This window comes from Mus musculus, chromosome 12, assembly GCF_000001635.26.
Source record: "Mus musculus strain C57BL/6J chromosome 12, GRCm38.p6 C57BL/6J".
NCBI lineage: Eukaryota > Metazoa > Chordata > Mammalia > Rodentia > Muridae > Mus > Mus musculus.
Window position 1 is genome coordinate 39,487,672 of NC_000078.6, and position 23,220 is coordinate 39,510,891.

Consider the following 23,220-nt stretch of genomic DNA (forward strand, 5'->3'; position numbering starts at 1 on the left):
TATATCTTAGCTAGACTTACTCTCTTTACAGCATTCCTCTTTGAGAAATTACAAATGTAGAAAGCGCATTAAAGACTTAATATTTTCATAAAATGTTATGTCATTCTTCTAATTTACAACCCTAAATCTGCTCCTTCCCAAATCTAGTTATCTCCTGGCTATCAAAAACACGTTCTTTAAATAACATTTCCCAGTGTCTGCACAGAACACAAAACTGAGAAGCAAGCATGACCTAGCCTGAGTATTTGAAACACAATCACTAAGAGACCTCCTGGGTTAAACAGAACTAGCACTTTCTTAGTCCCATTTATCAAGGTAATCTCCAATGACGTTGCTTACAACCACCGATTCTTTTTATTTTTTAATTAGGTATTTTCTTCATTTACATTTCCAGTGCTATCCCAAAAGTCCCCCATACCCCCACCCACTCTCCTACCCACCCACTCCCACTTCTTGGCCCTGGCGTTCCCCTGTACTGAGGCATATAAAGTTTGCATGACCAATGGGCCTCTCTTTCCACTCATGGCCGACCAGGCCATCTTCTGATACATATGCAGCTAGAGTCAAGAGCTCCGGGGTACTGGTTAGTTCATAATGTTGTTCCACTTATAGGGTTGCAGATCTCTTTGGCTCCTTGGGTACTTTCTCTAGCTCCTCCATTGGGAGCCCTGTGATCCATCCAATAGCTGACTGTGAGCATCCACTTCTGTGTTTGCTAGGCCCCAGCCTAGTCTCACAAGAGACACCTATATCAGGGTCCTTTCAGCAAACGCTTGCTAGTGTATGCAATGGTGTCAGCATTTGAAGGCTGATTATGGGATGGATCCCTGGATATGGCAGTCTCTAGATGGTCCATCCTTTTGTCTCAGCTCCAACCTTTGTCTCTGTAACTGCTTCCATGGGTGTTTTGTTCCCAATTCTAAGAAGGGGCAAAGTGTCCACACTTTGGTCGTCCTTCTTCTTGAGTTTCATGTGTTTCGCAAATTGTATCTTATATCTGGGGTATTCTTAAGCCAACTATGTCACATAGTCAGTATGCTAATCAAAAGATAGCTAAAATTCATGATGCACATACTTACTGAAGTATTGATGATTTATCAACTGAATTAGTCTTTATCATTGGTTACTGCTTTTCTTCACCTATCATGAGTTGACTACAATCTCTCAGTTTACATGCTGAGAAATGTTTTCAGTTGAATAGGATCTGTAAAGTCTGTAGATCCCTTCCCCTCAGTCCTTCTTTTCTTCAAGTGTTAATTTCAGTCCTTCTCACTTGCTTTCTTCCTTTTGTCAAATTCAATGTTATTCAAGGTTGTGGTAAGTCTACCTGATTTTCAAGTACATTCTATTTCTATATCCATATGTAAAACCCACAAAGTCACCAGAACTACAGTGCCTTGAAGCTCAAGAGTCCTTGATGGTAGTTGATTGTTTGAGTCACCTAGGGGGGAAAAAATGGCATCAAAGTGTACAATGGTTTGTATATGTTTGGCCCAGGGAGTGGCACTATTAGAACGTTGTAGCCTTAATATCCTCATCCTAGCTTCCTGGAAACCAGTCTTCTGTTAGCAGCCTTCAGATGAAGAAGTAGAACATTCACGTCCTCCTGCACTATGCCTGCCTGGATGCTGCCATGCTCCTGCCTTAATAATAATGTACTGAACCTCTGAACCTGTGAACCAGCCTTTAAGACCGCCTTGGTCATGGTGTCTGTTCACAGCAGTAAAATCCTAAGACAACGTGCTACACCATTTAGAATCATCACTTAAGAGAATCTAGCTTGGAAATAATAAAAAATATACATAAATATCATTGTATACAGTTCTTTAAAATACAGTTAAAATACAGTTATAATACAGTATCTACTCATATCATTCCTCTCAAGCTATTCATATAACTAAAATGTGAGGGTGATTATTCACTCATCTGCTTCATTCATTTGGGGCAAATATTTCTTAGCCTAGGCAGAGGGCAGACTCAGCTGTGTGGTTTCAGAGATTAGTTGAAAGTTATCTCACTACATGCATTAGAAAAGGAAATCAGAACACTGAACCTCTTGTTTCACCATCTCTGATCCCCCTGGGGCTTGGTGACATTTGGTTCATTTATCTTTCTTCTTAAAAGCATATTCTCCAACTCCCTCTAGCAGGTGGAGGGAAGATGTAACAGTGTTTACAATAAGACATATAAATCTATTACATATGTTAAGGTCTGTGGGGAGAGAAAGTTGTTACTAAATTTCAGTTTACTTTCTCACGTTTCATTTAAATCTTTTCTCCATAGCTCTTCAAATTAAGTGTCTCAAATGACTCTTTTTTTCCATTTTTTATTAGATATTTTCTTTATTTACATTTCAAATGTTATCCCCTTTCCTGGTTTCCCCTAAGAAAACTCCTTATCCCCTTCCCGCCCTGCCCCCCTCACCAACCCACCCACTCCTGCTTCCTGGCCCTAGCATTCCCCTGCACTGGGACATAGAGCCTTCACAGGACCAAGGGACTCTCCTCCCATTGATGACCAACTAGGCCATCCTCTGCTACATACGCAGCTAGAGCCATGTGTCCCACCATGTGTATTCTTTAATTGGTGATTTAGTCCCTGGGAGCTCTAGGGGTACTGCTTAGCTTATATGGTTGTCCCTCCTATGGGGCTGCAAAACCCTTCAGCTCCTTAGGTCTTTTCTCTAGCTCCTTCATTAGGGACCCTGTGCTCAGTCCCATGAATGGCTGTGAGCATCCACCTCTGTATTTGTCAGGCACTGGCAGAGCCTCAGGAGACAGCTATATCAGGCTCCTGTCAGCAAGCACTTGTTGCCATCTACAATAGTTTCTGGGTTTGGTGACTGTATATGGGATGGATCCCCAGATGAAGCAGTCTCTCGATGGTCATTCCTTCAGTCTCTGCTCCACACTTTGTCTCTGTAACTCCTTCCATAGGTATTTTGTTCCCCCTTCTAAGAAGGATGGAAGTGTCCACACTTTGGCCTTCCTTCTTCTTGAGTTTCATGTGGTTTGTTCCAGAAGCTCAGAATACCCAAGATACAATTCAGATGACTTCTTACCAAAAAAAAAAAAAAAAAAAATCAAGTTACTGAGGAAATGAGAAAAACAATATAAAGTAAGGAAGAATAATATCCTTTACAAAATTAAAATATCACACAAACTGCTTAATGGGGATTCCATTCTTAGAGTTTCAGTTCATGCATGTTCGTATTTCAACCTTGAACTTAGTGGAATTTCTCACTGTGTGTGTTGTATGTGTGTTTATGCCCCTGTCAAGGTCAGTGGTGACGCACCATCCACCTCTCAAGTGCTGTGTGGTCTTGGGTTAGTACTGGAACAAGAGAATTTACTTTTCAAATTAGGAAACATATGTAACTGTGCTGTGTTGAAGCTTCCATGGCAAATCAAATACTATATATCTGTATTCTCCTCTTACCTATGGGAGTCTGGAAAGTCACTCCATGTTTCCTGGAGGCTGCAGTTTCTACAGCTTCTTCACTTGTCTACTGAATATACATCTTAAGCATATTATAATTCAAGGAATAATCTGTCTCTACCCTGTGACCCTTACCAACTATTTCCCTATTTCTGCTCATATTCAATCTTATAAGACGATCCTCATGACTTTCTTAAGTCTTGTTCATTCTAGATTTTCCCTCAATTAATTCTCTCTGTGACATTAACCATTTTTATGTTGTGTTGCCTGTCTGGAACTAATTCTGAACTGCACTCAGAGGAGAGTTAAATTAGCATATCTAAAATCTCAACCACATGGAAATTTAAGAAACAAAACCAGAAAGATTCAATGACATAAATCATGTGGTTCTTAACACTGATTTAGACAACATTAGCATATTCTTGGCAGCTTTGAAATCCCTCAAACTGCAGACAGAAAGCCACTATACCCAATTGATACAGTCTCAAGCTATGCAATAAAAATCCTTATATAATTCTAGTGTAATTAGATTAATAATCACTGCTATAAAATTCTAAGAAGGACATTTAAAAAGCCCCACAGGAAGGCATTGTATCTCAACCAGAGAAAATTGGAGGAACATCAGAAATGACACCTGCACAGGGCTTTGGAGGATGAGTTGGTCAATCCACTTGAGAAAAAAGCCTGGCTACTGAAACATCACTGTGTGATAAGTGTGCATTTCTGGGGAATATGTCACCCACACTACCTACTAAGAAATAAGAACATAGAAGAACATGGCTCTGAAATGTAAGCCTCGAGTTTTTGCTCCCACCATTTAGTCTTTCCAGATATGTGCGACACCTCTCTGTCACTAACAGTGACTTCCTGAGAAGCACTGTAATGAGTGTGAGTGGCACTAGCTATACTGGGAACCCCCAGTATCCACAGAAGACTGCACACAAGTGTGTGTTACTCCATTTCCAAGGAACCTGACATCCTTTTCTGGCCTCTGCACACATGCAACATTCACACACACACACACACACACACACACACACACACACACTTGGCGGGGAGGGGGGGAAGGGAAGAAGGGAGAGAGGAAGGAAGGAAATTTTAAAAGAACATAAAAACAATAAAGGATTAACCTTAAAATATTTAGCAAAAAAAAAAAACCTGACATTTTAGGGAAGTTTTGTGAAGATTAGAAAAAAACAAAAACAAAAACAAAACAGTCTAATATGAGAGTGAAGGCTTAAGTTTCTGAGACCCATTCCCATGAGTGTGCACATATAAGGTCTTGAGAGAATAAAGTTTAACTTTGGTTTTTACATGGTCTATGTCATGGTAGGAAACTGAATTTTCAAGCATCCTGAATGAATACTTAGTCAATAAATAAGTTGTTTTGTAGGCTTTATACAGAACACTGGAAATACAGTGAGAAAGTTAAAAAAAAAAAAAGTTACAGGTTTCCATACAGTTGGTGCACATTGTCTGCTCTGGCACCTAAGGACATCCCTATGTATGCTCTCACTGACCCTGTGCACAGATATTCTGGACCACAATATTACACACAAGTGCTACAACACACAGATCGCATTTCTACCACAGGACAGTTTCCAAACCTGAATACTCTGCAAACGAAAGTCACAATATATGAAAGCATAATCTTTCTGGTTCTATCTGATAGATCTGTGTTAAAATAAAATGACAAATAATCTTACCACATGATTTTGACACATGAAAGTCATAGATTTTTTTTTTTTTTTTTGTAATTTAGCAACAACAAATAATACTAGGTGCTATCTTTTTGCAGAACTCATCAGACATTTAGGAACATTTAGCCTAATGCAATTCTGCTTTTCTCTATGATATTACATCTGTAAAGTTACTAAGTTCTTAACAACAACAACAAAAATTAAGCAAAATCTGAATAGAAAAAAATAACATATACTAGAATATAGGTAAAAAATATGAAACCTTTATAATTAAATATCATTTGAAACAATTGATAACTTCAAGGCTTTTTTTTAGTACAGAGGCTTTTTGGTGGCATTTAATAAAGAGAAAAACCAAGGGAAACAACACACGACTACTGGTATAGTTGAGACGCTTAAGCAACTTTGACTGTGGTGCATACATATGGTGTTATGCTTTGAGGAACACTGAATTATCTTGGCAGGAGTTACTTTTCCATTCTTGGACAATAACACTGGAACAACTTCCCAAAACATGCAGCATCTCCTGGCACGCACACCCCGTCCGTCTGCCCATTTGTTCACAGAGATTCTTTCTCTTTTCCTGCAGAAATGAGTTGCCCGTGTAGAGATGAAAACAGTGGACCAACAGAACCAGAATTAGGGCTTGCAAGAGCATCCTCCATTTAGGTCGACTGCATCTCTGTCATCGACTGACAAGTTTTTTACATGATTTCTAAAACCTCTGCCAGTACAATGCTCTTGTCACACTTACATTTCTCTAATTTTCCATAACTGATCAAAAATTGGTAAAACTTCATCCATGAAGGTTAGGGAATGTTATCTCAGTGCCATTTAAAATACTTTGAACAGTGCTTTCCTTCACAACTGCCATTAAAATAGCATGGGCCTACAAGAGTTCGATCCCACCCTTCTCATTCTGGGCACTGTGTTAATTTCCCCCCATTCAGCTATTCCAATATAACAAATGGGCTTTATCTCCTTGGATCAGCTCCTTCCTCTAATGCAGACAACTTAATGGATTTTAGGTCTAAATAGAGTATGGCTCGTTTCTGAGTATTAATTTCAACTTTAGTTATTGTAGAAATTATGTCCTCTCATGACGTGAACGACGCTGACCACTAAAACAGAGTGGCCTAATATATAACCCAAATTAGCAAATTTTGCCTAGGCAGCAAAGTTTAGTTGGCTCTAGTTTCCCTCTTGACAGGTCATTTTCAAAGCAAGTTCCCCATCTACTGGCAGGTCCCCATCATGGTTCTATCTTCCCATTGCTAATTTACTATATGCATTCGAGTAATATCTTTAAAAACAGTTAATTTTCTCTTCTCATCCCACTCTATGTCATGGATGCATGTCAGGTTTATTTTCTCTGTTAATGTATGAATTTGACACCTTCAAATAGTCAAAAGAGAATTCACTTTTGATTGTTGTTGGAATAAAAACAAAGGAGAATACTGGACATAAAAAGCTGCCTGTAAATTATAAACATGTTGTTAGTAACATACAAAGGGAGGCAAAAATTGCTTGCACAGGTTCCCTTTATTGTAGAACTGTACCAAGGAACATAATGGGTTTCCCTGTACTTAAAGCCATTTGTAGGGTGTAGGCCCTCATTCATGTTTCTCATCCAGTATTTGAAGATGGCCTCAGGGTGATATTTCTCACCTAGATGTACCATTTGATTAGGATCATCTTAGCCTCCTTTTCTACCCACTGTTACCACTAAAATATCCTCTTACAGTTGTCCCAGTGGTTCCTCTCTTGTTTTCTACTAATGCATAGGTCCTTATAGAATTACTGGATAAAAAAGGTATATCATTGTCCATGAAAATATTAAGCATTAGTGGAGATTGTATGAAAGTGTTTGTTATTATCACACAACTCTGTCCACCTGCTATTTCTATCTGCAAATTTCTGACATAGAGTTCTTCATTGTTCTTGTTTCTTGCACATCAATAAACAACAACAGCTACAAGACTTGGGGATCCCTCTGGTGCCACAAGAGTCCCCCCCCCCCCAAGTTACAGAATTCTGGTTTCTACAATGTAAATATTCTAATCTTTCTATTTTATAGGTGAGAAATATGAGAGTCATGAACAGAAAAAGTAGGCTTCCAAGCAAAACTTGGATGCAAATGCCCATCTGCTACTTAACTGCTTTGTTGTCCCTGGCCAGTGATGATGTTGCTAAGTGAGCACATTAATTCTGCAATGTAATAACATTACATTGTGAACTACGTATATAAAGATACTCATGATAGTAGGCCCTGAGTGACAGAAAAAATGAAAACAGTTTCATAGTGAGTTAAAATGAAAAAACAATGAACTCATCTTGAGGCAAGGTTTACTAGCCCAGGGACTCAGGATAACAATGTAGAATCAGAAAAACAAGTGAAAGCTGTGTCTGACCAGGTCTGTAGTAATTATCTGATTTCTCAACAAGTAGAAAATTTAAGTGTAATTAGTTAATTGAATAAATCTGTATTACTCCTCCAAGGAGTAATTCTGGCCATTGTTAAAATAGTAGTTATCAAACACATGATTATAAAATCATAATTACAGTTTTACCTGTATCATCTCAGACAGCTTAAAACTATGTGAAAAATATTCCAGCATATTGTTTTCTCCGGCTTCTACTCAAGATAAGTTTCTAAGATAAGTACTCAGTTGCTTCAAAGTAAAATTGACATCTGAGGCCCAGAAGGTGCATAAATCAGTATGGTAAACTATTTAAAAAAGAAAAAAAAATAATAACACGGGTGTTTTGTGCTAGGCTGTTGCTCAAGGCTCTCTGAGAGTTTCCAGAGAGCCACATGGTTTTGGTGAAACACATTCTAGTGTCTGTATTCACTGATGGACACAATGTCAGCTAATAACTCACCTCAAAGGACATGAATTGAAATGTGCAGTAAAAACATAGACACTACGAGCTTTATCCAACACAAATCTTTCCTAGTGAATTTCTCTTTCCGTTGTATTGACTTTAGAACACTATGGGTCTCAACCTTTATTATGCTGCAACCCTTTAATACAGTTCCTTGTATCGTGCTGACTCCCAACCATAAGATTATTTCCTTTCTACTTCACAGCTGTAATTTTGCTACGGTGGTGAATTATAATGTACATACCTGATATGCAGGATGTCTGATGTGTGACACCCAAGGAGGGGTCACAACTCCCTAATTGAGAATGACTCCTTTAGAAAGTCACTGCCCCCATCTCAATGTTTTGAAAATCAATAAACATTTCTCAAACCAAAAAGGAGAGGTTTTAGTAAATAAAAGAATAAACCATCATAACAGCTGTTTCAGCCTCATCGTGGAATCTAAGACTCCTAAACTTACTCTGTCAGCTAAACAATCAGCAGGTTTTAAGAACATACTTATCAGGATGGACACGTGCTCACAGCTTTTCAAACCCAACACTGATAATAAATGATATTTTAAATACAGTAATACAATAGTTCTTACTTATTCAATATTTAGAGCACTTCCATTAGGGCTTTTTAAAAATGCCTATAACAGCTTTGAATATAAAAGAAATTTGGTGGAGAAAACTTCACAGAACACTTGCCAATAATTTAAAAATTTTAAAAGGTCAATCGTGCCACCTAGTGGCTACAGATGGGAGCCATGGTTTGAAAGAAATGGTTTATGAAATCTAAATCATGTAAGGGTTTTGCATTGTGATTTTTTTTCAAAATATAAACAATGTAATTAGCAATAATTTACTAGAGTTATATTGTTTGAGCTACCTAGCAAAATAAATAAAATCATGATTATATTCTAAACCTCGCAGGTTATTTAAAATGAAAGAGACCATAAGTTTAAATGTAAAACAGAGACTCTTACCATTTTAAATAATAATAAGTAATATTCAATATTAGGAAAAATCAAAGAGTTTTTGCACTAGCTGTGACAATATAATCTGTAAGAAAATATGAAAATCTGGACTCATCATTATTTAAATCCTTTGCTCTACTGCATGGCATTGGTATAGAAACAAGCAGATTGATCAATGGAATTGAATCAAGATCGAGAAATAAACTAGCACACCTATGGACAGTTGATTTATAAAAAAAAAAGCCAAAACCATGCAATGGAAAAAAAAAAAGAAAGTATTTTCAACAAATATTGTAGGTCTGACTGGATGTCTGCATGTAGAAGAATGCAAATAGATCCATACTTATCACCCTGCATAAAGGCAAAAAACAAGTGGATCAAAGACCTCAACATAAAACCAGATATATTAAATCTAATAGAAGAGAAAGTGGGAAATAGGCTTAAATTCATTGGTACAGGAGAAAACTTCCTGAACAGATGACCAATGGCTCAGGCTCTAAGATCAACAATTAATAAATGGAACCTCATGAAACTGAAATGCTTCTGAAAGGCAAAGGACACTGTCAATGTGACAAAACAGCAACCTACAGATTGAGTAAAGATCTTCACCAAACCTTGATCTGGCAGAGGGCTAATATCCAAAATATATAAAGAATTCAAGAAGTTGGGCACCAACAGCCCAAATAACTCAATTTAAAAGTGGGGTACAGAGGTAAACAGAATTCTCCTGTGAATTTCATTGCTGTTAATAGCTGAGTAGTACTCTATTGTGTAAATATATCCATTCCTCTGTTGAAGGACATCTGGGTTCTTTCCAGCTTCTTGCTGTTATAAATAAGGTTGCTATGAACATAGTGGAACATGTGTACTTATTAGAAGTTGGAGCATCTTCTGGGTATAAGCCCAGGAGAGGTATTGCTAGATCTTCAGGTAAAAGTGGATGCTCCTGGTTCCAGGACTCCACCGAAAGAGAGTAGTCTGCACAGGTGAGAGTGTGCACTACAGAAGCTAACAGCTTCTGGGACAGGCGGGAGCCACAGAGATTCTGAGGCAGCACCCTTTTTGGGCTCCAGACATCCGGGCACCTTCCCGGCCAGAGAACAGGTATCCGCATGGCCCGGGAGGGCTTTCCCTCAGCATCAGCGGGAGTTATCTTGGTTCCGGGACTCTGCGAAAAGTAGTCTGCACAGGTGAGAGTGTGGACTACAGAAGCTAACAGCTTCTGTGACAGGCCAAAGCAACACAGCTTCTAGGAAAGGTCCTGTTTTGGGCCTTCATCTTCGGCCAGAAGGGAGGTCCAAATGCCAGATATCTGTGCACCTTCCCTGTAAGAGGAGAGCTTGCTGCAGAGAGTGCTCTGACCACTGAAACTCAGAGGAGAGAACTAGTCTCCCAGGTCTGCTGATAGAGGCTAACAGAATCACCAGAGGAACAATCTCTAAACAGAGACAACTATAACAACTAACTCCAGAGATTACCAGATGGTGAAAGGTAAACGTAAGAATCTTACTAACAGAAACCAAGAACACTCACCATCATCAGAACCCAGCACTCTCACTTTGCCCAGTCCAGGGCACCCCAATACACCTGAAAAGCTAGACCAGGATCTAAAATCATATCTCATGATGATGGTAGAGGACATTAAGAAGGACTTTAATAACTCACTTAAAGAAATACAGGAGAACACTGCAAAACAGATAGAAGACATTAAAGAGGAAGCACAAAAATCCCTTAAAGAATTGCAGCAAAACCCAACCAAACAGGTGATGGAATTGAATAAAACCATCCAAGACATAAAAAGGGAAGTAGACACAATAAAGAAAACCCAAAGTGAGGCAATGCTGGAGATAGAAACCCTAGGAAAGAAATCTGGAACCATAGATGCGAGCATCAGCAACAGAATACAAGAGATGGAAGAGAGAATCTCAGGTGCAGAAAATTCCATAGAAAACATCGGCAAAACAATCAAAGAAAATGGAAAATGCAAAAAGATCCTAACTCAAAACATCCAGGAAATCCAGGACACAATGAGAAGACCAAACCTACAGATAATAGGAGTGGATGAGAACGAAGATTTTCAACTCAAAGTACCGGCAAATATCTTCAACAAAATTATAGAAGAAAACTTCCCAAACATAAAGAAAGAGATGCCCATGAACGTACAAGAGCCTACAGAACTCCAAATAGACTGGACCAGAAAAGAAATTCCTCCCGACACATAATAATCAGAACAACAAATGCACTAAATAAAGATAGAATATTAAAAGCAGTAAGAGAAAAAGGTCAAGTAACATATAAAGGCAAGCCTATCAGAATTATACCAGATTTTTCACCAGAGACTATGAAAGCCAGAAGAGCCTGGACAGATGTTATACAGACACTAAGAGAACACAAATGCCAGCTCAGGATACTATACCCAGCCAAACTCTCAATTACCATAGATGGAGAAAACAAAGTATTCCACGACAGAACCAAATTCACACATTATCTTTCCACGAATCCAGCCCTTCAAATGATAATAACAGAAAAAAAATACAAGGACAGAAACCACGTCCTAGAAAAAGCAAGAAGGTAATCCCTCAGCAAAACTAAAAGAACAGAATGCCAACTTTAGCAACACAAATAATAGGAAGCAACAATTACTTTGCCTTAATCTCTCTTAATATCAATGGACTCAATTCCTCAATAAAAAGACATAGACTAACAGACTGGCTACACATAATCCAATATTTTGCTGCTTACAGGAAACTCATCTCAGAGAAAAAGATAGACGCTACCTCAGAATGAAAGGATGGAAAAAATTTTCCAAGCAAATGGTATGAAGAAACAAACTGGAGTAGCCATTCTAATATCTAATAAAACTGACTTCCAACCCAAAGTCATCAAAAAAGACAAGGAGGCGCACTTCATTCTCATCAAAGGTAATCCTCCAAGAGGAACTATCAATTCTGAATATCTATGTTCCAAATACAAGGGCAGCCACATTCATTAAAGAAACTTTAGTAAAGCTCAAAGAACACATTGAACCTCACACAATAATAGTGGGAGACTTCAACACACCACTTTCACCAATGGACAGATCATGGAAACAGAAACTAAACAGGGACACAGTGAAACTAACAGAAGTTATGAAACAAATGGATCAGAATATTTTATCCTAAAACAAAAGGATATACCTTCTCCTCAGCACCTCATGGTACCTTCTACAAAATTGACCACATAATTGGTCACAAAACAAGCCTCAGCAGATACAAAAATATTGAAATTGTCTCATGCATCCTATCAGATCAACATGGACTAAGGCTGATCTTCAATAACAAAATAAATAATAGAAAGCCAACAGTCACGTGGAAACTGAACAACACTCTTCTCAATGATACCTTGGTCAAGGAAGGAATAAAGAAAGAAATTAAGGACTTTTTGGAGTTTAATGAAAATGAAGCCACAACATACCCAAACTTATGGGACACAATGAAAGCATTTCTAAGAGGGAAACTCATACCTCTGAGTGCCTCCAAACAGAAACTAGAGAGAGCACACATTAGCAGCTTGACAACACACCTAAAAGCTCTAGAACAAAAGGAAGCAAATTCACCCAAGAGGAGTAGATAGCAGGAAATAATCAAGCTCAGGGGTGAAATCAACCAAGTGGAAACAATAAGAACTATTCAAAGAATCAACCAAACGAGGAGGTGGTTCTTTGAGAAAATCAACAGGATAGATAGACCCTTAGCCAGACTCACTACTCGAGTGCACAGGGAAAGCATCCTAATTAACAAAATCAAAAATGAAAAGGGAGACATTACAACAGATCCTGAAGTAATCCAAAACACCATCAGATCCTTCTAAAAAAGGCTATACTCAACAAAACTGGAGAACCTGGATGAAATGCACAAGTTTCTAGACAGATACCAGGTACCAAAGTTAAATCAAGATCATGTTAATGACCTAAACAGTCCTATATCCCCCTAAAGAAATAGAAGCAATCATTTATAGTCTCCCAACCAAAAAAAGCCCAGGACCAAATGGGTTTAGTGCAGAGTTCTATCAGACCTTCAAAGAAGATCTAATCCCAGTTCTTCACAAATTATTCCTCAAAATAGAAACAGAAGGTACTCTACACAACTCATTATATGAAGCCACTATTACTCTAATACCTAAACCACAGAAAGACCCAACAAAGATAGAGAACTTCAGACCAATTTCCCTTATGAATATCAATGCAAAAATCCTCAATAAAGTTCTTGCTAACCGAATCCAAGAACACATCAAAACAATCATCCATCCTGACCAAGTAGGTTTCATCCCAGGGATGCAGGGATGATTCAATATACGGAAATCCATCAAGGTAATCCAGTACATAAACAGTCTCAAAGACAAAAACCACATGATCATCTCCTTACATGCAGAGAAAGCATTTGACAAAATCCAACACCCATTCATGATAAAAGTCTTGAAAAGATCAGGAATTCATGGCCCATACCTAACCATGATAAAAGCAATCTACAGCAAACCAGTAGCCAACATCAAAGTAAATGGTGAGAAGCTGGAAGCAATCCCACTAAATTCAGGGACTAGACAAGGCTGTCCACTCTCTCCCTACCTATTCAACATTGTACTTGAAGTCCTAGCCGGAGCAATTCAACAACAAAAGGAGATCAAGCAATACAAATTGGAAAGGAAGAAGTCAATATATCACTATTTGCAGATGATATGGTAGTATATATAAGTGACCCTAAAAATTCGACCAGAGAACTCCTAAGCCTGATAAACAGCTTCAGTGAAGTAGCTGGATATAAAATTAACTCAAACAAGTCAATGGCCTTTCTCTACACAAAGGATAAACAGGCTGAGAAATTAGGGAAACAACACCCTTCTCAATAGTCACAAATAATATAAAATACCTTGGCGTGATTCTAATTAAAAAAGTGAAAGATCTGTATGATTGATGAGAACTTCAAGTCTCTGAAGAAAGAAATTAAAGAAGCTCTCAGAAGATGGAAAGATCTCCCATGCTCATGGATTGGCAGGATCAATATAGTAAAAATGGCTACATTACCAAAAGCAATTTACAGATTCAATGCAATCCCCATCAAAATTCCAACTCAATTCTTCAATTAATTAGAAAGAACAATCTGCAAATTCATCTGGAATAACAAAAAACCTAGGATAGCAAAAACTCTTCTCAAGGATAAAAGAACCTCTGGTGGAATCACCATGCCTGACCTAAAGCTGTACTGCAGAGCAATTGTGATAAAAACTGCATGGTGGCACAAGTCCCTTCCGGTCCACTCCAGCACCAGGGTGCCTTGCCCGCGGAGTCTCTGGACACCGGCAAGGACCCAGACAGGATCCCCCTCGGGATCCTAAGACCTCTGGTGAGTGGAACACAGCATCTGCTCCAATCCAATCGCGTGGGACCTGAGACTGAATTAACTAGGGAAAAAGAAAACCCGGCCTGATCAGGGGCACAAGTCCCTTCCGGTCCACTCTAGCACCGGGATTCCTTGCACTCGGAGTTTCCGGACACCCCCAAGGTCCTCACAGGACCCTCCACAGGATCTTAAGACCTATGGTGAGTGGAACAGAACCTCTGCAAGGAGGCAGGTTCAAACAGCAGATATCTGGGCACCTTCCCTGCATAGAATACTCTGACCACTGAAGCTAAGGAGAGAGCTAGTCTCCCAGGTCTGCTGATAGAGGCTAACAGAGTCATCTGAGGAACAAGCTCTAACCAGAGACAACTATAACAACTAGCTACAGAGATTACCAGAAGGCAAAAGGCAAACGTAAGAATTTAAGTAACAGAAATCAAGACCACTCACCATCATCAGAACGGAGCACTCCCACCCCACCTAGTCCTGGGCACCCCAACACACCCGAAAAGCAAGCCCCAGATTTAAAAGCATATCTCATGATGATGGTAGAGAACATCAAGAATGACTTTAATAACTAGTGAGTGAAAAAATACAGGAGAACAAAGAAATACAGGAGAACACAGCTAAACAGGTAGAAGACCTTAAAGAGAAAACACAAAGATTCCTTAAAGAATTGCAGGAAAACACTACCAAACAGGTGATGCAATTGAATAAAACCATCCAAGACATAAAAAGGGAAGTAGACACAATAAAGAAAACCCAAAGTGAGGCAACGCTGGAGATAGAAACCCTAGGAAAGAAATCTGGAACCATAGATGCGAGCATCAGCAACAGAATACAAGAGATGGAAGAGAGAATCTCAGGTGCAGAAGATTCCATAGAGAACATCGGCACAACAATCAAAGAAATTACAAAACGCAAAAAGATCCTAACTCAAAACATCCAGGAAATCCAGGACAAAATGAGAAGACCAAACCTACGGATAATAGGAGTTGATGAGAATGAAGATTTTCAACTTAAAGGGTCAGCAAATATCAATTACATTTCCAATGCTATCCCCAAAGTCCTCCATAACCCCCCTACTCCCCACCCACCAGTTCCCCCTTTTTGGCCCTGGCGTTCCCCTGTACCAGTGCATATAAAGTTTGCATGTCCAATGGGCCTCTCTTTCCAGTGATGGCCAACTAGGCCATCTTTTGATACACATGAAGCTAGAGACAAGAGCTCCGAGGTACTGGTTAGTTCATAATGTTGTTCCACCTATAGGATTGCAGATCCCTTTAGCTCCTTGGGTATTTCCTCTAGCTCCTCCATTGGAGGCCCTGACTGTGAGCTGACTGTGAGCATCCACTTCTGTGTTTGCTAGGCCCCAACATAGTCTCACAAGAGACAGCTATATCAGGGTCCTTTAAGCAAATTCTTGCTAGTGTATGCAATACTGTCAGCATTTGGAAGCTGATTATGGGATAGATCCCTGGATATGGCAGTCTCTAAATGGTCCATCCTTTTGTCTCAGCTCCAAACAAAATTATAGAGGAGAAATTGGGGAAAAGCCTGGAAGATATGGGCACAGGGGAAAAATTCCTGAATAGAACAGCAATGGCTTGTGCTGTAAGATCGAGAATTGACAAATGGCACCTCATAAAGTTGCCAAGCTTCTGCAAGGCAAAAGACGCCATCAATAAGACAAAAAGACCACCAACAGATTGGGAAAGGATCTTTACCTATCCTAAACCAGATAGGGGACTAATATCCAATATATATAAAGAACTCAAGAAGGTGGACTCCAGAAAATCAAATAACCCCATTAAAAAATGGGGTTCAGAGCTGAACAAATAATTCTCACCTGAGGAATACCGAATGGCAGAGAAGTACCTGAAAAAATGTTCAACATCCTTAATCATCAGGGAAATGCAAATCAAAACAACTCTGAGATTCCACCTCACACCAGTCAGAATGGCTAAGATCAAAAATTCAGATGACAGCAGATGCTGGTGAGGATGTGGAGAAAGAGGAACACTCCTCCATTGTTGGTGGGATTGCAAGCTTGTACAACCACTCTGGAAATCAGTCTGGCGGTTCCTCAGAAAATTGGACATAGTACTACCGGAGGATCCAGCAATACCTCTTCTGGGCATATATCCAGAAGATGTCCCAACCAGTAAGAAGGACACATGCTCCACTATGTTCATAGCAGCCTTATTTATAATAGCCAGAAGCTGGAAAGAACCCAGATGCCCCTCAACAGAGAAATGGATACAGAAAATGTGGTACATTTACACAATGGAGTACTACTCAGCTATTAAAAAGAATGGATTTATGAAATTGCTAGGCAAATGGATGGACCTGGAGGGCATCACCCTGAGTGAGGTAACCCAATTACAAAGGAACTCACACAATATGTACTCACTGATAAGTGGATATTAGCCCAGAAACTTAGGATACCCAAGATATAAGATACAGTTTGCTAAACGCATGAAACTCAAGAACGAAGATCAAAGTGTGGACACTTTGTCCCTTCTTAGAGTTGGGAACAAAACACTCATGGAAGGAGTTACAGTGACAAAGTTTGGAGCTGAGATGAAAGGATGGACCATCTAGAGACTGCCATATCCGGGGATCCATCCCATAATCAGCTTCCAAATGCTGACACCACTGCATACACTAGCAAGATTTTGCTGAAAGGACCCAGATATAGCTGTCTCTTGTGAGACTATGTTGGGGCCTAGCAAACACAGAAGTGGATGCTCACAGTCAGCTCACAGTCAGGGCCTCCAATGGAGGAGCTAGAGAAAATACCCAAGGAGCTAAAGGGATCTGCAATCCTATAGGTGGAACAACAATATGAACTAACCAGTACCCCCAGAGCTCGTGTCTCTAGCTGCATATGTATCAGAAGATGGCCTAGTTGGCCATCACTGGAAAGAGAGGCCCATTGGACTTGCAAACTTTATATGCTCCAGTACAGGGGAACGCCAGGGCCAAAAAGTGGGATTGGGTGGGTAGGGGAATGGGGGGGGGGGGAAGGTATGGAGGCCTTTTGGGATAGCATTGGAAATGTAAATGAGGAAAATACCTAATAAAAAATATTTTTTTAAAAAGTGGATGCTCACATTATCCATTAGACGGAGCACAGGGTCCCCAATGAAGGAGCTAGAAAAAGTGCTCAAGTAGTTGAACAGGTTTGCAGCTCCCTAGGAGGAACAACAATATGAACTAACTAGTAACCCCAGAGCAGCCTGAGACTAAACCACAAATCAAAGAAAACACAAAGAGGGACCCTTAGCTTTAGCTGCATATTGATGACCCTAGTTGGTCATCAATGGGAGGAGAGGCCTTTAGTCCTGTGAAGGTTCTATGCCCCAGTATAAAGGAATGCCTGGGCCAGGAAGCAGGAGTGGGTAGTTTGGGGAGCAGGGGGAGGGGGAGAGAATATGGGATTTCGGAAGGGAAACTAGAAAGGGGATAACATTTGAAGTGTAAATAAAGAAAATAAAAGAAAAAAGGGAAAAAAACCTCAAAGGACAGCTAATGCTGCTGAGGATATGGACCAAGGGAACACTCCTCTGTTGCTGGTAGGAGTACAAACCTGCACAACCACTTTGGAACTCAATTTGTCAGTTTCTCAGAAAATTGGGAATACTTCTACCAAGGTATAGTGCCTCCAGGAATATACCCAAAAGATGCTTCATCATACCACATGGAAATTTGTTCAACTATGTTCATAGCAGCTTGATTTGTAATATCCAGAAACTGGAAACAACCCAGATGCTCAACCAAAGAATGGATATACAAAATGTGGTGCATTTACACAATGGAATACTAGTCAGCTATTAAAAACAATGGTTTCATGAAATTCACATGGAAATGGATGGAACTAGAAAATATTATCCTGAATTTGGTAAGCAAGACTCGAAAGGACACGCATGGTATGCATGGTACAAGATACCTATGCCACACTTCCCAGACCCAAAGAAGCTAAATAAAAAGGAAGGCAGAAGCAAGGATGCTTGACTCTCACTTAGAGGAGAGAATAAAATAGTCTTAGGAGTCAGATGGAGGGAGAGAACTGGGTGGGAGAGTGGGTGGAGAGGAGAAAGGGAGGTTTTCGGGATCGGGTATGCAGAGAGACAAAAGAGAGGGCCAGAGAGCCAGAAGAATGAATGGAAATCTGTGGCTGGCAGGGTTTGGAGATGGCAGCATCTCTAGGACATGCTAGAGATTTGGGATGGGAGAGGCTTCCAGGAATCTATGGGGAATGACTTTAGCTGAGATTCCTAGCAGTGGGGATATGGAACCTGATGTGGCCACCTCCTGTAGCCATGTAGGACCCCCCAGTGGAAGGATAAAGGATACCAATCCACTCACAAATCTTTTGACGCAAAATTTATCCTGTCTATAAGAAATTCAGGGACAAAGATTGAGCAGACACTGAGGGAATGGCCAATCAATAACCTGACCAACTTGAGACCCATCCCTTGGGTAAGCACCAATCCCTGACACTATTAATGATACTCTGTCTGTTATGCTTGCAGACAGGAGCTTAGCATAACTTTCTTCTGAGAGACCCTATGCAGTAGTTCACTGAAACAGATGCAAAGACCTACAGCCAAACATTGGGCAGAGCTTGATGAGTCTTATGGAAGAGTTGGGGGAAGGATTGACATCACCCCATAGGGGATAGGAAAACCAACAGTCAAGTAACCTGCACCAATGGGGACCCTTAGAGACTAAACAATCAAACAAAGATCATACCTGGGCTGGCGCTAGGCCCCTTGCACATATATAGTAGTTGTGCAGCTTGGCTTCCATGTGGGTACCCCAACAGCTGGAATGGGGTCTTTCTCTAAAGTTGTTGCCTGTCTGTGGATCCTGTTTCTCTAACTGGGCTGCCTTGTCTAATCTCAGTGGAAGAGGATGTGCCTAGCCCTGCAAGGACTTGATGTACCAGCATCCAGGTGATACCCATGTTGGCTCTAACCCCTCTGAGGAGAAGGAGGAGAAGGGGGTGAGGAATGAACTGTGTAAGTGGGGGATGGGGGCAATGATTGATATGTAAAGTGAGTAAACAAATTAATGAGGAAAATGCCCTTGCTCTATAAGAGATAATGATGCTTCATTCTGCTAAGAAAATGAGAATACAAGTTATGCATCAAGGGGAAATGGTCCAAACCCACAAGCCTGGGAGAAGACCAGCATGAAGACTCTATCATGAACTCTAACAACACATCCAGGGCGGAGGGGGGTGGGGTTACAGGGAACTTTCTGGATAGCATTTGAAATGTAAATAAAGAAAATATCTAATAAAAAAACTATGGATTTAACAAGAAATAAAATGGAACATGACACATATTAGTTTGCCAACGACCCTGTGAATGGCCCCACACCTATGTGCTTGTGGGCAGCATTAATTGGCCTCAGGAGGTTATTAATAGAAATAAAGAAAGAAGTCATGAGGTCGGGAAAGAGGTGTGGGGTAGGAGCAACAAAAGGAGTTGGAGGGAGGTTAGTGATGGATGGGTTTGATCAAAAGTCATTGTATAACTATATGGCATTGTCAAAAAACAAAAATATTATTTAAAAAGAAAAAAAAGAACAAAGCATCTGGTTGATGGATAAAACATGGCACCAACGTGTCAGTGATGAGGATACAAGATGTCTAGTGGGACAGGAACGGTGTTCAAAGTCAGCCACTAGGAAAGCACAAACCAAACTACAAGGAGACAGCATACACATTCATACAAATGACAAATGTCAACACAATTGCCATCTAATATGCAGAGAAACTGATCAACTAATATATAAAAATTTGGCCATTTTTCATAACCAAATTATCTAAGTTTACTTCCCAGATGACATGATAAAATACCAACTAAATGCAACTTGGAGAAAAAAAAAGAGTCATTTCATTTTACAATTTATAATCTATCACTGCGAGACAGCAACTCAAGGAGAAACCATAGGAAACTCTTCTTAGTTTTTCTGAATCGTGTTCAACTCCTTTTCTTTTACTACTCGGGGCACTGCCCAAAGTGAGCTGGGACTCCTGCATCCATTAGAAATTAAGAAAATGTGCTATATACAATGGTAACACAAATGTTATAGAGGTGACCACCGACCCTTTAATTAGATTTAAGGCCCATTTCATGAGATGAAATCGCACATGATACTGTTAAAAGGGCCAAGAACATGAGACTATATAGGTCACAGGCCCTAAAGAAAGCCTAATACTCTTGTTTTGCCAAAGGAGCATAGAAAGAAAATGATTCCTAATGACACATTGCTATACCCACAGATTGGTGAATCACTTAACTCACATCACAGAAGTTCCTTCTGACAATAGATAATAGTGAGTCCAAAGACCCGTAAGTGGACAATGTGCAGAGAGTAAGAGATGTTAGAGAACTTAACCCTAAATAGTATGTCTCTATTAAATTTCTCCCCTCATGGACCAAAGGTCAAAGAGGAAAAGGAGGAGGAGGAAGAGGAAGAGGAGAAGGAAGAGATGGAAAGATTGTAAAAGCCCAAGATGGGGAGATGACTCCAAGGAAACTCTCCTCCAGACACAAGAGTACTGATGCACATGTGAACGTACATAAAATATAAAACATAAAATAGAGGTAAGGGTGGTGGAGAGAGCATGAAAAGGCTATGAGAGGGTAGCATGAATAGATAGAGATGAAACTTCTATCTATTGACTTTCTTGGTGGATCCATGAATTTCTACATATGATATCATTCCATAAATTTCACGGACACACTGTACAAGTGAATCTAGGGTAATCTGAATAAGGCTGATTCATGAATAAGGCAACATTCATGTCCTGGTTATTATATTGTGTTAGAGTTTTTTGTGATGTTACCCTTGAAGAAGACCAATAAATAACAAATAAAGCTCTGTCTGTGTTGTTACTTACAATTGCTCATGAACCCGCAACTATCTCAAGATAAAATGTTCATTCTTTAAGAGCATGGTTCTGCCACCTAGCGACTACAAACTAGCAATGTGATTTAAAGGGTGAAAAGAGCAGAGGGGTTATCCTATTTTAGGGCATTTCAAATAATCTGGCCTATGTACTTTCACATACTTGAAAACATTACATGCTTATAGCACTACATTCTTGCTATAAAAATCAGGAATTTTTATCACTTCAAATTAAAACGGAAAATGTTTGAACTGAATGTTGTAGTTTTACACACCATGGTTGAAGAGTTGAGTGCAAAGAGAGGGTGGTGTCTGGATTAGTGGAAATGCCTAAGATTTCCAACTGTTGCTCTGTGATTAAGTTCCGATTCTGCATGTGCGGTGGAGCCAAAAGCCAATGGTAAATGGGGGTTTGGGAAGGAGCTGTCAAAATCCAGACTGCTGTGTTGTCGGTATGAACTAAGGAAATAAGGAAGCCAGTATGATTGTTGATTGCTTTATCAGTTACTCACAATCTGTGTGTTGTCTGTGTATATAAGCAGGGTCTGAAGGGACTCTAGGGATCCCTGCACCCTTTGCTGACCAGACAGGAAGGAGAAAGCGAAACTTGCACTTGTCAATTAAAGGCTGTGATTTACAGCTGACCTCTCTGCCATTTCTGGTATTTGGTGACGACAGCAAGGACGGAAGAAAGACAGAAGCCATTTCCACTCCAGAGGCAGAAAGAAAAAAGTAGGTATTGGCTGAAAGCACTTTGTGTACCTACGTTGACTCTACATTTCACAATATCATTTTTAGCATGGACAGAGTCATGTTACAGATAGAAGAAAAAGACAATAATAAGTAGATAGATAGATAGATAGATAGATAGATAGATAGATAGATAGATCCACAGATGCAAACTGTAATAACTGTAATACAAGAAGGCAGACAGTAATTTCGAAATGGGTGCATTAGGCTTTGATAAGTTTGGGTTTTTTTTTTTTTGTTTGGTTGGTTTTTTGTTTTGTTTTGTTTTGTTTGTTTTTTTGAGAGGCAAAGAAGAAATCATGTTTTCACCCTTTAAATCACTTCATTGGCTTGTAGTCTTTTAAAACATGGCACTCCTTAACTAGGCATCTAAATGGCACATAAGGCTTCCATAGACAATACCTTCCGATGTATGCTTTCATGTGGCCACTAGGTGTCAGCGTAGTACAACAGAACCTGTGCTTCCTACTTAAAGCGTTCCCACTCTACAGCAACATCTTTCACTCAGCAGTGCGACCAATTGACAGGCATACATGGAATAAAAAAATCTCGTTTCCTTTGGGGCTATCTCATTCACCAGTGACTTTTCGGGAAATTTTCCGTTAATAAGTGCACACATTGCAATCAAGGATCTTCTTCTAAAAGCTGTGAGAGCGAGTTTGCAAGGCGGTGCATGCCTATAATCCCAGCATTCAAGTCTGCTCTACTCCAGTCCTATCGCAGAGAAAATAATGCCTAGAGCAATGGGAGTCCCTGAGAAGGGACAGATCGCAGCTCCTGTGGGGAGATTCCTTGGAGAGAAGAGAACAGGAGAGTGAGCACAGGACTGATTCAGTGAGCGCCTGCAGTCTCGCAAATTCTCCCCACTGAGAAGCCCATGGAGTTTGTACCCTTTCTTCCCTGCCTGCTGCTCCTTGTAACAAAGCAGGCCTGGAACACACTGTGTACCACATTGTTTCTAGAACACCACTCATTTGAATGACAGGTGACTGGGCCTCTAAGGGAAAGGGACTCCTTTGTGACTACTCACCTGCTCCTCCATCTAGAGTCAGCCTGTCATTTCTTTGAACCTAGAATGTAAAACACCAAATCAGTTCTACTTCTTTCTGTGGGGCTTTGGTCCCACAGTTGAGTTGTGCCTGAGGAAAATCTCCAGAAACAGTTTTCAGGAAAGTGAATCAAGTAG

At 40.0% G+C, this 23,220-nt stretch overlaps 1 long non-coding RNA gene across 1 annotated transcript in view; it reads right to left on the reverse strand.

Moving 5' to 3' along the window:
• Nucleotides 1-923: 923 nt before the first annotated feature.
• The window catches only part of Gm34923, a 38,359-nt gene continuing 16,062 nt past the window's right edge, over nucleotides 924-23,220 (reverse strand). The window contains exons 2-3 of the long non-coding RNA XR_381461.2: nucleotides 23,065-23,104; nucleotides 924-3,053 (exon numbers count right to left, since the gene is read on the reverse strand). This is a non-coding gene — a long non-coding RNA (predicted gene, 34923). The remainder of the gene's footprint in view (nucleotides 3,054-23,064; nucleotides 23,105-23,220) is intronic.